This window comes from Equus przewalskii, chromosome X, assembly GCF_037783145.1.
Source record: "Equus przewalskii isolate Varuska chromosome X, EquPr2, whole genome shotgun sequence".
NCBI classification, from domain to species: domain Eukaryota; kingdom Metazoa; phylum Chordata; class Mammalia; order Perissodactyla; family Equidae; genus Equus; species Equus przewalskii.
This window is the reverse complement of record NC_091863.1, coordinates 75,117,764-75,136,610: the sequence shown is the minus strand read 5'-3', so window position 1 is coordinate 75,136,610 and position 18,847 is coordinate 75,117,764. Positions and strand designations below refer to the sequence as shown.

Below are 18,847 nucleotides of genomic sequence, written 5' to 3'. Positions count from 1 at the left end.
CCCATGGGCATCTGATCGATTATGTTGATCTCTATTGTACTTATATTAAAGATAAGGTCCTGAAAAAAAATTTTAGGCTGTGAATATTAAATTCTGCCCAACTAGAAATAAGGCTAGAATAGGGGAACTCAAAAAAAGGTCAACTTGGTTATTATTCTCATGCAAGTGTTGCATTGTACAATAGCCTGGATGTGTTTCAAAGGGACTGTCTGCAGCTGACAATTCAGAAAAGCAACAACAGCAGAAAAACCACCAACAAAACAGACTCCAAAACCAGCTGCGAATGATCTTTGTTTGCCCTTGAACAACTTTAGCTTTTAGTTCCTAGTTTTGATAAACATACAGCTACATTACAAGCGTTGTCCAATTTCATTTCCTGCACATTCAATTTTCTTTTGCATTTACATACTGTATGCTAAACATACCTACAATATTTTGCACTTTCAAAACCTTTAAATAAACTGAAAGGAGCAAGTCTGTTTCAGGGAAATAAGAAGAATGAGATTTCAGAGAGAGGGGTACAGAGGAAGGAGGGGGAAAGGCTGCATCATATTCATAAAGATGAAAAAAGAAGTCCACATCCTTAGGATGCCAAGTGGTGCAGTGCAGGCTGTGTCAAAATAAAAGCTCTCACAGCAAAGATCACTGTCGGATCCATTTATCCACCCCCAAAACCAACAACAACAAAAGAATTGTTGAAACAGCGTGTAACATATTAATATAATGACTTACATGAAACTAATTACAAATTTCCATTAAGAAAAAATATTTCCCTTCTTTAAGTTTTCTCCTTTCAGCAGACAAATGAATGAATAAAAAAGTCAAAAGCAAGGTTTCAGCTCATGCTAAAACATAAAGAGAAATCAAATGAATCATTTTGCTTAGCTTGCCTATTCCCCATCCTAACCTCTTCTAATCCCAGCAGATGGATTTATTTTTCTTCCCAAAACAATTCAGTCCTACCTCAGCACTTGAGCTCCTATTTGGAAAGATCTCTGACTCAGCTTCAGGTCACTGTGGCTGCTGCCTTTCTCTATGCCTAGTGAGCTTGGCTCTCAGTCCTTTGTGCCTCTGCCTTTCAAGGGCTGCATTTCTGCATCTCTGGGCTGGATTTTTATCCTCTGCAGCTCAGCCTCTCAATGACTGACAGCTAATCTCAGTGGATTCTAATTCTAGCTGACTTTAAGAGTTCTTGGGATCCTTTCCACCACTCCCTTTCTTCTCCCTAAGATTCTCAGATAATGTTTGGGGCAGGCCCTGGGAATCTATATATGTGTAAAGCTTTCCAAATGATTATGATTTGCATAAGTGTTTTGGAAATACTGTGTCTAAGTAGCTCAGCTGTCTTTAGCTGGGTCTCTCATACCTACTTTCCAAGCAAGCTCTGCCCATTTACCTCTTTTCAATCTACCTAACGTGTACCTCTACGCCATTCGCCATTCATTTGGATCTTGTCTTGCCACTGGCTCTATACCTTCTGTATATAACTTTTTATTTTCTTCTATTTCTGCATGTTCTTTATACTTAGCCAATTTCCCATACTAACCCTATAGATTGCACTTATCATTAGGAAAAACTAAGTTAAAAACTAGATGAAATATACAACAAATTTTAATGTATACAGAGATTTTCGCCCATTTATCTTGTGTGTATTATATTTCTTCCCTAAGTGTATAAATCTAAGTAACTGAAACATTTATTTTTAAAGAACAGCATGGAACACAAGCAAGACATGCCTGTGTATATTACAGGTAATAAGGATGTCATCAGGGAACTAGTTCAATTTTGCATTCCTTAGCCAGGAGAAATGCATCCACCCAAACCTATGTGCTCCACAACCTCTTTCAACAGAGGCTACTGCTTCTGACCGAAATAGTTTGCCGTAATGCTTGTTCTTCATTATTCCCCCAGCATAGTTCTGCAGTCTTCACTTTAAAATTTATTCCCAGGTCGGCCCCGTGGCCGAGTGGTTAAGTTCACACACTCCACTTCAGCAGCCCAGGGTTTCACTGGTTCGGATCCTGGGCGCGGACATGGCACCGCTCATCAGACCATGCTGAGGCGGCATCCCACATGCCACAACTAGAAGGACCCACAGCTAAAATATGCAACTATGTACTTGGGGGATTTGGGGAGAAAAAGCAGAAAAAAAAGAAGATTGACAACAGATCTTAGTTCAGGTGCCAATCTTTAAAAAAATAAATAAAATAAAATGTATTCCCTTGTGAAGTTTTAGCCGTATTTTAAAATCACTTCCCTATTTCATATTATATTCATCTATCAGACTCTAAGATGCTCTTCCATCCTCTTTACTGACCTTAGCATCTCATGGTCCTCAGAGAAACCTATCCTTCTCTTACCTATGTCATCACAGATTCCAACAGGTATAACAATGACACCTTGTGTTCCGCCACATGCCTATTTGGGTGAGCAGTCTGGGATAGGTTGCCGAGAGACCAAAGAAAAGACCTGGAGACAGAGAACAAGACATATGGGTTTATTGGGAGTTACTTACAGGGAAGGTCCAGTGGCGGCCAGCTGGACAGCAGTGTACACCCGCTACTGCCCCCTGAGCGAAGCTTGCTTAAGTAGGCAGAGGAACAAAGGCTGCATGCTTGCCAAGGGGGATCATCCCTGTATCACCTGTATTCCAAGGACCAGAGACCCCTCACACCCCAGAGGGCCTCTGTGTTCCCTCAGACTGTGAGGGTCTTGGTGCTAACTCTCTCACGAGAAAGCAACTGGGTTGGCCAAGCCCAGGACTGTTATCATCGTGAATGCTGGCACGTAGCCCAGACAGGAGCCTCAAGGACACATGGCTTTTAAAGGGGCACACCAGCTAATGCCCCTACACCTTGGCTCCTCAACTACCACAATCTCATCTATTCCAATCAGTTGCCCAATAACACCACTATATAATTGCTCTCCTCATAATTGAATACTGCTCCACTTTGAAAATTATAAATATTGAAATACGCTTCTCCTATTATAAATTCCTGTCACACCTGTTCCATTCTCAAGAACAAATCTAATTGGCTTCCACTCTCATGATAATTTACAGTTAATTGACTCCTCCCACTTTTCATAATCAACCACTGAAATTCACCATCAAATGATTGCGATGACTTGGGACAACTGAAACTACCTTTTGCTTCTAATTATGATGCCAACGGGTGGAAATTTTCTTAAAGTAACATTTATAAAAAGGAAAAGAATTTAAAGCCTTTGGCCAAAATTTTCATGAAATTTTTTTCACTAGTAATTAAACTTTAGATTTTCCCCACCTCCTTTCAATCTTTCAGTTTTGTCTAATATTTCAGACACCAAATCCTTGGCCAACTTTGTGTTTTCTTGAGGTTTCTATTCTAAAATGGAGCCAGGTTCTAACATTGCTGTGTCAGTTATACAATGGACTTTTGAAGCCAAGTGTAACACTTTCAAAAAGTCAGCATGTCTTTATTCCTGGAAATGGGCACCAGTCCAGAAAAAAGTTCAGTGGAAAAACTCTCATCTTATTGCAGAGTATAACATGATGGGTTTTTGCTCATCTTAATTGTCGCTAGACATATTACTTTGAGAGGTGAATCCTAAAGCCCTCTAGGAAGGTCAGGAAAAAGCATATACTAGATCTGACTGAGCTTAAGTCCCATTTATGGCTCTTCCTTTCAATTGAGGTCTAGCATGGCCTGTCCTAACACCTAGGTGTTTTTACAATGAGCTTCTGGGATTCACGCTACAAAATGATTCTTATCTACCTACAGATTCGGTCATCCTTAAATCCATCTAGTCTAACTCTGACTGCTGATATCTGGGAAGCACATATGACTAAATGATAATTTTTGTGATTCACATCTTCACGTGTTTTATAGCCCTGTTTAAAAATGTTATTTCCACTTTAAGTACCAAGGCCTAAAGTGAAACTATGTTATATTTAACATACTTTTTAATGCATAATACTGTCTCATTCACATCTGGCCAGATGGGTAAATTTTCTAGGTACTGAAGATGACCCACTCAAGTGAAAAACCCTGTATTTATTTAAAAATCTTTTAGTATTTCTATAGTTATCTGTCTATATAACATTATAAAATATATTTTGCATGTCTTTGCCTTATACAAAAGTTATTACACATTATATCCAATTTTTCTTTTGGATAACTCAGGGTTATCATCATAAACATTCAGTATTGTACGCTACTATAACACACGACCATATTCTATGTCTGCTTTTTCACTGTACTATTTCTCTATAAGCTGTTAAAACTCACTACTCTCTTATTGCTCGTCTCTATCATATCTCTATATATTCTAAATTGGTTACTTCTAGTCTAGTAAGAAAAGAGATAATAGAGTTCACTTAAACTATGGTTTTGTTTTTTTAAAAGTAGGCATGAAATGATATCATGTGTGGAATTTGTTTTAAAATACTCCAGCAACACAAGCATGCCAACATAAAAAGGTAAATGAAACAACAATGGAAAAATGTTAATAACTATTGAGGCTGGGTGATGAGTACATGGGAGTTTGTTATATTATTCCATTTTGTATATCTTTGTAAATTTCTTTAATGAGAATGTTCTTAAAATCTTTAAAGAAAAATGCTAGCTAATAAATATGAAAGGAATAATGGAATTAGATAATCACCATTTTGCAACCATAATGTAATGACTAATTCAGGCAAGGATCATGCTAATGATCCTATAGGCATGCTAAAGCCATTGGGTGAAAGTGCTTTGGGGAACAAGATATTTACATGGTCTCAAAGTATCACCTCATAGTTTACTTATTAATTTCTAAGGGAAAGGTACCTTTACAGGGGATAAAGGTATCTTTAGAGGCAGACATTATCTAAGTGATCAATCAAATTCAGCATCATCAATAATTGGTCAAATTGTCACTATCTGTTTTCTGATATTATGCAAATACGTAATATCGTCCATGTAGTAATCTTACCAAAACTATTTAATCTGAATTTAATAATGAGGAAACAATCAGACAAATCCAGTTTGTACTATTTTTACAAAATAATTGGCTTTAAAAATGTTAATGTTTTGGTTCAATATTGAATCAGTCAAAAGCAATACCTATAAAGACAATTAGGATAATTAGGGACATTTGATTGTGGTTGGCATAGTAGATTATAGTTTGTACACATCGAAATTTCTTGGGTGTGGTAATAATTTTGTGGATATGTAGGAGAAAGTTCATGTTCTTTGGAGGTACATGATGCTAAAGTACTTAGGGCTAAAGTGTCATGATGTCACCAACTTACTTTGAAAGGGTTCCAAAAATGTGTGTGTGTGTGTGTGTGTGTCTGCCTGTCTGTCTCTATCTAAACAGAGAAAAAGAGAAAGCAAATGTGACAAAATGTTAATTGGTGAATCTAGATGAAAGGCATTATATGGGTACTCATTACTCCGTTCTTTCAACTTTTCTATAGGTTTGGAGTTTTTCAAATCAAAAGGTTGGGGAAATGTATAAAAAGAATAAATAGTCAAAAAATAAGTAGGTTTATGAGAACACAGTATTTCCTTTGAAAAGTAAAGTGTATGGAGGCCATTTCCTAGTTACTTATAATTCTATCCTTTAGATGTGAAATTGCCGAAAATAAGTTGGATATTACTATATTTAAAAATCATGACAAATTTTACTTAAGCTCCAGTAAAAAAAAAAAGTAATTTCCTTTAATATACATCATAAAATTAAAATTAACAAGTTATTAAAATCATAGTTTCAATAATGAAGTTAGTCAATTGCTTTGCTATCTGATATCCATGTTATGCTTTTATTATTTTTCTTAAACTATTGTGGCTAGAAGGACTATAGAAATTCATCACCTAATCCTGCTCTTTGATTTTGAAGATTAGGAAACAGAACATATGAGTTTATATGACTTCTGAGGAAATTAAATTCCATTTTTTCAGGGGGTGAAGAAAAAGAAATGGCAATGGCATTAGACATATTTGAGAATGTTTTTCCTTTGGGATTAAAAATAGTTACAGAGTAATGTGAGCATTAAGAAAAAGTGAAAGCTATTGAATTTTTACTAAAAGTAAGGAAACAATTGAAAAATTGTAGCCCAATGCATATTTGGAATGAAATTTAGCTTCCTATTGGAGCACCCAAAGTACTAATAATAAAAAAAGGAATTAATACCTGAGTCCTCAGGAAGGAAATTATATATACATGCAGTTGATAGTCCTCAAACAAATATTTAATCTGAAAAGTTTTCCAGGTCATTTACTTCAGGGACTATTTCCTGAGTCAGGGACTCGAGTTACACATTAAATGAGAAAATCTGAAGTGTAACAGGTTTGTTATATAAAAGTTGTGGGAGAAAACAGACTGAAAGTAAAAGTGAAGACGTGTAAGGTAGGAAACTTGTTAATAAATGCTAAAGTGCAGTTAGAATCAGATAATAACATTAAAATGGTCCTCATTTTGCACTGATTTTCTTTCATTGATTTGATTTCACTCTAAATATTTTTTTTCCTGCCATTTAGTAGTATAAAAACATTTTATTCTAATTAATGTGTTAAGAGAGATTTAAAATTGGCCTAAATTACTTCTCTATCTTACTTCATTTATGTATTGGATTCTAATATAACAAATATTCTGATACGAGATTTCAATATTTCTGATGATATATCACACATACAGGAATTGTTGAATTTTCATAGAGCTGAAGATATTTTAAAAGAAAAGGTATGGATGATTTTCATTCTGAATAGTTGAAATGAGAACTAAAAAGGGGCCAGATTCTTATAGAGTAAGGACATTTTCAAAGCTTCTTTTATTGAGGATTAGCATAACGTGTCATTTGTTCTAGTGAAAACCGGGGTTTGATTCTTCCCACATCTGAAGAGTGTGTGTGATGAAGCCCACAGGGATGCGGAGGGAAAAATGTGATTTACACTAAAACGTAGTGACTAGCAGGTGCTACATCACCACTGCCTCAGGCAGTCCTGTGTTGATAACATTTTACATCTATCAGAATAAGGAAAAAAGAAGCACCCTCTTCATGACGTATTTTAGTTTCAAACTGATAAACCCAGCAGAACCAAAGAATTGTCATAAAGCATTTTGATAACATTTCTTCATAAAATATTCTACCCCTTTGGGAAATGGGGAGCTGCTTTTTGAGTCTGTATAATAATTTACTTCTGATAAAAGGTGCAAGTATTCAAATGCCTTCACTTTGGATATTCAGAGATGAACAGCTAAGCTAAAGAATAGAGATAGGAAAAGAGACCTCATTTTTTAAAAGTGAGTATGTCTAAATTTGGTCTCAGAATCTGAATATTTCATGACGCCAGTGTGAAGCCCTTGCAGTAATGTACAGAAGTTCCAAATTGTATAGAAAATAGAACCAGAAAAATACTTATTTCAAAATGTTCATGCATTACTTTGAATATATATATATAGCCCTAGGAACACTGGCCAAGGAATGTAGGCATTCAGTAAATGGTACTTGCTCTTATTAGACGATTTCTATTTGTTATAACTTTTTATTTTAATTGTTCTCAAGTTTTTTGTAAACATAAGTAATTGTGTCTCTAGGTGGATATCCATTCACCCAAATGCATTGAAAATCATTGCAATAAATAAGATTGTGCTGGAAAGTTTAGGTGAAATCAAATAATAAATTCAGAGAATTTTTTGTTTGCTTTTAACTTGGTCCTAGAATCACTATCAACACAACCCTAATGTAGTAAGCGTTAGAAAATGTAGAAGATAAGCTAAATAATCTAGTATGGTTGGAAAACGCTTGCTACAGTGCCTCAGCTTGTGTCCCCATGGAAATTCTGATTTAATCGTTTGGACTAAAACCACTAGTAACAACCAGCTCAGCTGCAGCACACATTCAAAAGAAACAAACTTTTTTAAAGTCGACCTTTCAAGATGCTGAAGAAGTTTGACATGCTGGTTATTCTGAGCTGCAAATTGTGGAGACCTAAGTATATAGCCGAGGGATGATAAAGTACTTGCTACAGAACAGAGAGAAATGTAAGTTAGCAAACAAGTAAACAAATGGGCTTGTCTTCTTTACAGGGAATAACATTTCATCTTTAATGAAAACATTCTGAGGTGCTAATTGTCAAATCCACCCGTTCCAATATTCGTTTCGTTTCCAAAACTGTTTTAATCTTATGTTGACATGGTAGACAGTCTCCATGTTTGGAGGAAGGGATGAAATGAGAAGTGTGAATATACAGATGTATATATCTCTTCCTAAGCATTATATAGAGTTTGTACTTTTTCCTTTTTGTGTCCATCACTGTGTTAGACATGTTACATGGTTTCCCTGATTAAATCCTCACAAAAACCTTGTGAAATAGGTATGATACCTATTTTAAATATGAAAGACTGGATTCTGAACCTCAGAGTGTTTAACTGAGTTTAGAAAAATCACATAGCTAGTTATTTGAAGAGTTGAACCTAGAAAACAGGTGTATCCAAGGTGTCTAGTAAATAGTGGATCTAGGATCTAAACCCAGATCTGTCACTTTTAAGGACCCCATGCTGCCTGGAAGGCCATCAAGTTTAGGCAAAGATTTGGATACTCAGAGAAAGAATTTCCAGATAATTTGTTAATGGCGAAACCAACTTTAGAACTCTAAGCTCTGTACTCATTATCCTAGATGGTAATGGATCTGAATTTACTTACGATAAATAAAGGATTCTAGGTAGCATGTGGACACTTAAAGTTTACACTGGATGGTCAGAAACCTTGGTTCACAGTCCCAACTTGCCTACTTACTAGCTTTCCTATCTTGAGAAAGTAACCCAATGGCTCCAGATTTTCGGTACCTTGTTTTTAAAAATGAAGATAACAACTAATTGGCACATATTCTCAAACAAGTTGTTTTAGCAATCGCATTAGAAAAATGAAAACATTTGGAAAACTGTTTGTCAGTTCCAGTAAAGTTTAAACATAGTTATCACTTAAGCCAGCATTTCTACTTCTAGGTATATACCCAAATGAAATGAAAATATACGTCCACAGAAAAGTGTGTACTTGGAAGTTCATACCAGCATTGTCCAAAATAACCCAAAAATGAAAACAACCCAAAATGTCCATCATCTACAATGGAATACTTTCAACAATAAAAAGGAATGAAGTATCAATACATGTTATAATATAGATGACACATGAAAACATGCTCACTGAAAGAAGACAGTCACAAAAGGCCTCATATTGTATGATTTCATTTATGTAAAATGTCCAGAATATACAAATCCATAGAGACAAAAAAGCAGACTAGCATTTGCCAAGGAATGGTGAGAGGGAGAATTGGGAGGTACAGGGTTTGTTTTTGGGGTGATAGAAATGTTCTGGAAGTAGATAGTGGGGATGGTTGCACAACTCTGTGAATATAATTAAAAACCATTGAACTGTACACTTTAAAAGGGTAAATTGTATGGTGTGTGACTTATATCTCAATAAAGCTGTTAAAAAAAGAAAAGTCAAAACAATCTGTGAACTAGAAATAGCTGTAAATTTCAACAATGATAGACAGATATAAAGTCAAACTATCTCTGCTCTTTTAATGTCATCTGGATTTTAACCTCCACTGCTAGTATTCAATCCTCAATCCTCCCTAAATACTTTTTACCAGCTGAAGCTCATCCTGCAAATCACTGTTGAGAACTTATTTCCTACTGCTCAGTAATGAAACTGACTACGACAAAGCACATATATGACCCACAGGCATAGCTTCACTACCAAGGAGGCAGCTGATTAGTTATGAATCCAAATGGTTATGTATATAAAGAAAATAGACACATTTCAAAACACATCAATTTGGTAGGACTAAAAGTGTGAAGGCATAGATTGTGTAATCAGCCTCTCTAAAACCAAGGAAAATTGGGTTGAGTGTTAATTATAGCAGTATGTCTGAGAATGTTTAGTAGGGTTTGACCGTGTGTGTGGAGTAGAAGCTTAAAACTTTAAATCCAGTCACTAAGCCAAGCCAAAAAAATTTAGGGTTAGGTGGGTTGCTTCTAGTGCTTCCAGTTCTCATGACAAGGAACAGCTGGCTCACAGGTTGGACTACAACTCCTCCGGGCTAGTAAACCACACATGCATAATAGGACATTAACTGCAGTGCTAATCTGTTCCTCTGGGCTGAAAAATCATAAAGTTCAGTTTTGTAGAGCAGTTAATCAAAAGGTAATAGAAAAGTAATCAAGGGCCGGTATGCTTTTAATTGACCAGACTGTTTCTCAGCAGCAATGCGCTTCCTCTTTACCATATTAGAATTTTCTGACTCTTCATGTGGTCATTCTTTGCTGGTTTTATTGATATTATTCCCTCATATTAAATTCACTAGCCCTTCTACTCTCAATATTAAAAGGTTTCATCTCTGAGGTTAACATCAAATGATCCCCAATTGCAGTAAATTGTAACAAAGGCATACTTTCTCTATTTAAGGAGAAAAGAAAAACCTGCTGAATACGAATGTCAATATTCATGAAGCCATTTAGGCAGTTTGTCCAGCTAAGCATAACCAAAATATATTATGCATTCAACCCCTTTTATTTCCAAAGGCAGAGTAAAATTTAAAAAGAAAATCAACACCACAGTCTCATAAAGGATACCAAATAATTGAAAAACTCAACTTATTGTGACAAACAGGAAAATACAAAACTTTTTAAAATTGTCAACATAAATGTATGTTCTAAGGTCATAGTGATGATAATGACAAGAAAATTATACAAAAATATTTTACTGCTTCTGAGAATCTTCATGTTATATGAAGTAAAGAAAAAGCAGCACAGATCATAAACACATAAAGCTCCAGCAAAATGCAAAAAAATTTCCACAATTGAGCGAATCGAGTGGCTCAATTATTTTGTTTCTTAGATGAATCTTAGAAAGACTATATTTTATTAAGTTAAAATAACATAATAATAGTTACAATGCTTACTATGTGCCAAGCATTGTTCTAAATGTTTTCTAAATATCAATTAATTTAATCTTACAACAACTTGATGAGGTAAATACTATTTTAAAAATAAGGAAATTGATACACAGAGAGGTAAAGTAATTTACCAAGGTCACACAGCCAGAGAACCATAATTCAAATCTTGACCATTATGCTACACTGCCACTACAGTGCTAGATAACAGCTGACAAATGCTCTTTCCTGTCTCTACTATATCACTGAGTTAAGTCTGAAATTTAAAAATGTTCCAATGGCATATGGTAGTTTTTTATTTTATACGGATGGTAGTCAAGAATGGAACCTGTACCATCAATGATTGCTGGCTTAGCTATAAATATGATGTTTAGATGACATGTGAGACAATTCCCTGAGTTAAACTGCTGTGATTGGCAGACTTTATTCTCCTCTTCCTAATGGATTGCTATACCATTCAGCTCTCACCAGATTCAGTTGGCTTCACCGGAAAACATGAGACTATTGATCACACACTTACCCACTGCCAACCATGTTTTTTCACATTCAATAAATCACGTGCTATCTGAGAGATGCTAGAATAATTCCTTTATTTTCAATATGCCCATTAGTATAGATTTTAAAAAGCATGCTCATTGGAATATCAGGAGATCTAGACTTTTTGTACTGGCACTAAAAGCAGAGTCCAGGCATGTTTGTGAGGGTGGTGACTGAGCTGGTTCATCTTTACTTTAACTCTATCTAAATTCTGATGGACCCAAAGAATGTAGAAGGACTCAGCAGCTAGTTGGTGATGTGAGATTAGCAATATTTTATTGCAATACTTTATTCAGAATATTTTGAAAATAACACTGAATTGTAAAGCACAGTTGACTAAAAAGGTCAAAAGCATTAGTACGTTTCTCAGACAAAATCTGAAAATCCCTGAGGCCTGTATATTCTGCTATATTTGGATCTCTCTTCCTTCCGTCCTCCATCCTGTATATAATAAGCAGTACAGTGCCCTGGATAAGGGCAATAGTTTATAGAATCAGCCTATCCAACTTCAAATTCTTAACAGCTCTGTGACCTTGAACAAGCTACTTAATCTATTTGTGTCCCCATTTCCTGAAATGCTAATGCCAATATTATATGTCTCATTCCTGGGGTTATAAACATTAAATAATATTTCAAAAATTATCAACACAGTACATGGCACATGGCATGGGCTCAATAAATGTTAGCTACTATTACTACTATTGTATGTGGTCACAGATGGTTTGTATGAACATGCACAAGGGTAATCCAGGATTCCTGGCCTTCCTAACACGTCAGAACAGATATACCACTAAGGTTCTCAAAGAGATGTTGTGTATGACACACTCAGGGAGATGTACAACACCAAGCGTAGACACTGGTGATTAGGAATGAGGGAAGATACATTCTGGGTGCTACCTTCTTGACCATCCCTACGAAAGAAAGCATAGTGCCATGGAAAACAGCGTGAGCCAAATTGCGTTAAAATCCAAGGTCTGAAACTCACATAGTGGTATGATGCTGATCAAATCACTTAAATTATCGAAGCTTCAGTTAATGGAAGATAGTAATATCTACTTCACAAAGTTGTTGTAAGAATGATATAACATATGTAAAATGCCTAGTACAGTGCTCAGCACCTAGTAGTACTCAGAAAATATTGTCACTTTTTCTCATTTCTTAGATAGCTATGGTCTGACTATAGAGATGTTTCTCTCCAGCCTACTGGAAGTGAGGGTTATTGATTCTGTAAGAGGTATACCTTCTTCCCTCCTCGCCAATATATCCTATCCCCCTGAACTAAAATATCCTTGAAGTAAAAACTGGAAAATCAGTGAGTAATTTCTTTACCCACAGAAGAAGTGAGAAAAGCATAAGTCTAGCTCATCACTAGGGTTGAACGACTGCAAGTCCAGAGCTGTTTGTAAATTAAAGACATTTCTTAATCTCCCACTGCTATCAATTCCCCAACCTTGGTAAGCCTTCCACTCAGAGGCTAAGAAAAAAGAAGGGATAAAAAGAAAACCTTTGATTCCTTTTGAACAGCAAAGAACACAGCATCAGCTTAAAAGAAAGAAACTGTTCTTTCACTCTACGAAAAGAAAAAAAAAGACTCTGATACTATGATGGACAAAAATGTCAAATAAAATTAGACCAAACCGTAGAGTTAAACCCAAAGGGAAACCTTTCTTCTAAATTACTGCATTTCTCTCTAGCTATCAGAGACTTTTTCCGTGGTCATTGCTAATGATCTGAATCAAAAGAAAAAAGCAATTTGAAAGCACATTGGAAAGTGTGTGTGTATGTGTGTGTGTGTGTGTGTGTACACGCACGTGTGTGTGTATGTGTTTGAAATCTCAGTACATCTTAGGCATTAGGTTCTAGGAGGGGAAAGGGTTTCATGTACTACAAAGCAAATCTTTAAAGAATGTGAAAGGAGAAATGTTGCCTTTATGGTAGAGAAGGTTACCTTTTTATCTCAAGACTGTTAAAGAAATATTTTGTCCTTTATAACTGATATTTAGACACTTTCATCCTTTTGGCAGAAGAGCTTCTGAACCAGTGGAATTTAAAGTTAATGTTAAGGTATAGGTTTAATGGAAACTCTTTGAGCAAGGTGGTTTGGAGTTGATATGACACTATGCAGGCGGTTGTGTCTGATAACCTAGAAAAAAAATGTGTTCACAGAGTACTTTCACAAAGATATATTTCTGGTGTTCTCCAAAATTATATGGCATTACTGACATTTTAAATTCTAGAATCAAAGAATAAAGTAACTCCTAACATATCTTTCTCACCCCTCACTGAGTACACCTTCCTTTCCTCCAATTATATGGATTCACTATGCTTTTAGGAGATAATCATAACAATAAAAAATTTACCAGAATGAACCCAGACTTTTCAGAAGGCTACAGAAAGAAATGCCACATTCACAGGGAGAACTACACTAGGTTCGCCCATATGGATGGTAGTAGAGAATTAGGTTTCTAGGATCAAGTAGGCCAAGTTTCTGGTGGTACCACATTCTACAACCTAAGCTCTAACTCCACAAGTACTTGAAACGGTATTTTCATTTAAGACAAAAGGTTGCTGAGGGCAAATAGTTTCCATACAACATTTTCCTCCAAAACGACCTCTTCTTTAAAATCATGTGATGACTTCTTATTGCACTTAAAATAAGGTCCAAACACATCCCTATGTAATCTGTCCATCACCTCCTTTTCCGACTTTATATCCTACCATTCGCCCTCTTGCCCACCATGCCCCAGTCACACTGCCCTTCTGCTGCACGAACACATCAAATTGATCTCTGCCTCAGAGCCTTTGCTCCATTAACCTAGAATGCTCTTCTCACTTTTCACCATTCAGAGCTCAGGTCAAATATCACTTCTTCCAAGAGGCCATTCCAAACCATCCTATCTAAAATAACCTGCAGTCCTATCCCCACCCCCACCATTCTCTGTCCCATTACCTTATTTTCTTCCTAACAGAAGATTCTCAATAAATATTTGTGGAATAAAGGAACACCTCATATAGTAGTTCTTGAAGTGCCATCACTTCTGATAACTGTGCGGAGGTCTCAGACTAAAGCAGAATCTACCAGGATAAGAAGGACGAAGGCAAGTCAATAATTTATATGTTCCAAAATCTTGGAATATGTAGTATCAAAAAGAAAAAAATTCCAGATCACTAGTTGATTGATTGTTTTTACTTTTATCCAATAGATATGATGGCAAAAACTCTGTCGTGATTCTTACAGAGAACTGTCTTCCTTTGGGAATAGGATAGGAAAGGAAAGGAAATCAAGCCTCCTCCCTTGAGATGTGACTTACCTGTCAGATTGCAATGATATTGCATCTGCTTGGCACTTACGAGTTGAATTACACTGAATGGACAGAGGACATAGGTTCTGCCACTAAATGGCTGGCGAACTTGAACAAATCACTTTAGGGTTTCCATCTGTTACATGGGAATGAGAGTTTCTGTTTTGTCTCACTCACAGGCCTATCGTGAACTTCAAATTAAATATGCTCGTGAAAGTACTTTATGCTGTCAAGCACCATAGAAATGTAAATTATGGTTTTTACAAAAGTTTTGAATTTTCTCAAAAGTAGAACTAGAATATTTTTGCATAATATTCCAAGTATTTCTAGAAAACAAGTGCCTTGGTTCACTATTAACATTCAAACCCAGTCAAGATTCCACCCTGCCATGTCTTTAGTGCCCTCTCTAGATCCATATAGACATATAAAAGAATTATTTTGCAATAGTAAGAACAAATTGGAATTGCTCCCCTTGTGTATAGCAGATCATAAATTCCCCTACTAAGATTATGCTGGATTCACGGGCTAAAAGACAGGACTAGCAATGAAGGATACCAAATAGTTGAACAGAGTCAGTCTTAAAACAGAGGTTACGTAATATGATTGAGGAAACAACGAAGGCTCTAAAAACATCTTCACCAGACTACCACATTGCCTTAAATTTCCACCATTAGAAGAAGCACTTTTCAAGTATCTGAGTATATTTTAATTTAGTCGAGGCATTCATTATCTTCTGTGAGTAGAACAACCCACGGGCTCATTAACACTGTAGCAGAGACTAATGTATCTGATTAACCCACTCCTACCCACTGCCATTTAGTGAAAAGCTCTAATGGAGTCTCTGAGGAAACCAGAAGCAGAGGAGTAGGTAAATTTTCCTTGGGTAAAACAGATGAGGAACATGGTGTTCTGATTTGAAATTTGAGGCTTTAAAATGGGCCCCAGAAGCCAAGAGATACCAAGGAGGGTACCTAAGGGGGACATGGAAAGTCAATTTGGCCACACAACCAGCAGAAACTCAAAAAATTCAAAAGTAGAAGCCACTCAACCCAAACTTCCATGTAGCCAGACTTCAGTTTAACTAGAAGTTCAGTAAAGCTAAAAAGGTTCTTGAGCCTCTTTTGCTCTATCACGTTTTGACCCCATTTACACATGAAGTGTCTTTTTTTTTTTTTATGAGGAAAATTGGCCCTGAGCTAACATCTGTTTCCAATCTTCCTCTTTTTAGCTTGAGGAAGATTGGCCCTGAGCTAACATCTGTGCCAGTCCTCCTCTATTTTGTATGTGGGATGCTGCCACAGCATGGCTTGATGAGCAGTATGTAGGTCCATGCTTGGGATCCAAACCTGCAAACCCTGGGCTGCCAAAGCAGAGCATGTGAACTTAACCAGTATGCCACCGGGCCGGCCCCAGAGTGTTTTTTTAAAAATTATCTTAACTTGATCTTTACTAAAACAAAAAAAATTGTCCCTACTTATGCTTGATAGATACAAGTATATCTTTGTCTTTTGCTAAGGAAAATATTCTTGATATTGTCTACTTCCATAAATTATGGATAATTCCAATTTAATAAAGAATAAAAGTTACAGTATGAATCCAATTGATCCAAATGCCCATTAATCATCAGAGAAATAAGCCAAATGTGATTCTTTTAAAATCTGACTCTAATTTCATCCCAGTTGATGGTTCACTGAAAACAATCTTATTGATTATTTTTGCCTGTCTTTTGAAAGAAATTTTTTTTCTACACAAACTAACTTCAAGATGGCCTACTTTTTATTATAAAACACATCTTGAGGGTCTAATGAGGGTATAATTCTCCCAAACTTCATGATTTTTCTAGCAATAATATTACAAAGGGCAAAGGTCTTGCCTGCCGTCTGATAGAAAGAGATGGTGCAAAACTGTTGAGCTTCCCTGGGTGACTATACTTTGTTTATTCATCAATATTTCAAATATCTTCTGCCATAAACCATCACTACTGTTACTTTGTTGGCTTAGCTTGTTATAGAGGGTGTAGTAATGCATATGGATGATTATGAGCCAAGGTAATCACTAAACAGATATAAAACAGAGAGAATTTCTCTGACGGTTTTCTTTAATACCAGCAGTGAGTGCTGGAAGACGAGAGTGGAAAGAGAGGATAGTCCAGGGTAGGAAAGGAAGGTATCAGTGTGTGTCACCCTTAGTGGTCAGAAATGGATTGTATCAAAAGTTCATATCCAGGAATGCAGCAACAAACAGCTAACTGATATATAACAATTCTTGAAATGGCAAGGGGATGTTTTACAGGAATGACAATGCAAGCATAATAGAGAGGACCTAGATGAAGGATAAGACTGTTTTTCTGGTGGCACTTCCTAGAAACCAGTCCTTTCCCATCCAAATCATAATATTTCTTCCATATAGAGTCAGATTCCAAAAAAAGGAATGCAAGTATAGAAATAACAAAGAGAGTACTTGAATGCAAGAGCCCAAAACATGAAGAATATTCAGTAATAAAGTGGAAAACACAGCAAATTTGTGGTGAATGTGGAGACAGATAATGTAAAGAGGGAGCACACAATTTAGGCAGCAGAAGAAACAAAGATAATATGTGAGACACATAAAAGAAAAAGCCCAAGAAGGATGGGGGAAAATGTACTAAGAGGAAGACTAGTTAATTATTACCAAAAATTTATTAAGATATTATTTATGATTAATTGAATTCGTTCATAACTTTTTCTAAATTCTTAAAATATATGTATGTCAAAAATGCCATGATAAGGGGACACCCAGTGGCATAGTGGTTAAGTTTACCCACTCTGCTTTGGCAGCGCGGAGTTCACAGGTTTGGATCCTGGGCACAGACCTAGCACCACTCATCAAGCTGTGCTGTGGCAGCACCCCACATAAAATAGAGGAAGACTGGCACAGGTGTTAGCTCAGTGACAATCTTCCTCAAGCAAAAAGAGGAATATTGGCAACAGATGTTAGCTCAGGGCCAATCTTCTTCACACACACAAAAATATCATGATAAAAGATTAAAAGACAGGGGGCCGGCATGGTGGCGCAGCAGTTAAGTTCACACGTTCTGCTTCTTGGCAGCCCCGGGGTTCACTGGTTCAGATCACGGGTGTGGACATGGCACCACTTGGCTAAAGCCATGCTGTGGCAGGTGTCCCACGTATAAAGTATAGGAAGATGGGCATGGATGTTAGCTCAGGGCTAGTCTTCCTCAGCAAAAAGAGGAGGATTGGCAGTAGTCAGCTCAGGGCTAATCTTCCTCAAAAAAAAACCAAAACAGATTAAAAGACAAACTACGAAAATATTTATAAATTTATGACAAAGATTTTCTATCCTTATATATAATACACCATTACAGATTTTTGAGAAATGGATGAATCTCCATTTATGCCCATGTTCAAATGGCATGAATAAGCAGTTCAAAAATAGAAACTCAAATGAGAATAAATACATGGAAATGTACTCTACCTCAATGATAATTAAAGAATGTAAGTCAAAATAAATTGGTAAGGTTGTGTGAAATTCCCCTGGACAAACAATCTAGTTTCTTCCTTAGCTAAACTGCACAGGGCATGGGAATATTGAAGAGGAAGAATTCATGGATTGAAAGAAATATAAGAGAACATCAAGCAGATGCAATATGTGGGTCATCTCTGTATCTCTCAAAAACAAAAACTGTAAGAAAAAATAAAGTCACTTATGAGGCATCTGGGAAAATTTGAATACTGCCACGATATGTGAAATATGAAGGAATCATTGTGGTAACAGTGTTGTGGTTGTATATATTTTTAAGAATCTTTATCTTTTTGAGATTTTCTGAAGTATTTATAGGTGAAATAATACAATGTTTGGGATTTGCTTTAAAATGATACATTCGGGGCAGGGGATTAAAAGTGGGTAATGGTGAAACAAGATTGAAATAGTGATGACATCACACTTAAAAGGATATTTTAGAATACCATGTCTACTCAGACAAGGGAAACAAATGAAAAAATAAACAAGTGGGACTTCATCTGACTAAAGAGCTTCTGGAAGGCAAAGGAAACAAGATCAAAATGAAAAAGCAACCCACCAAATGGG

General features: G+C 36.2%; 1 long non-coding RNA gene across 1 annotated transcript in view; it reads right to left on the bottom strand.

Moving 5' to 3' along the window:
• LOC139081173 (uncharacterized) overlaps nucleotides 1–1,244 on the bottom strand; it is a 36,208-nt gene extending 34,964 nt beyond the window's left edge. The window contains exon 1 of the long non-coding RNA XR_011536265.1: nucleotides 964–1,244. This is a non-coding gene — a long non-coding RNA (uncharacterized lncRNA). The remainder of the gene's footprint in view (nucleotides 1–963) is intronic.
• Nucleotides 1,245–18,847: the final 17,603 nt, after the last annotated feature.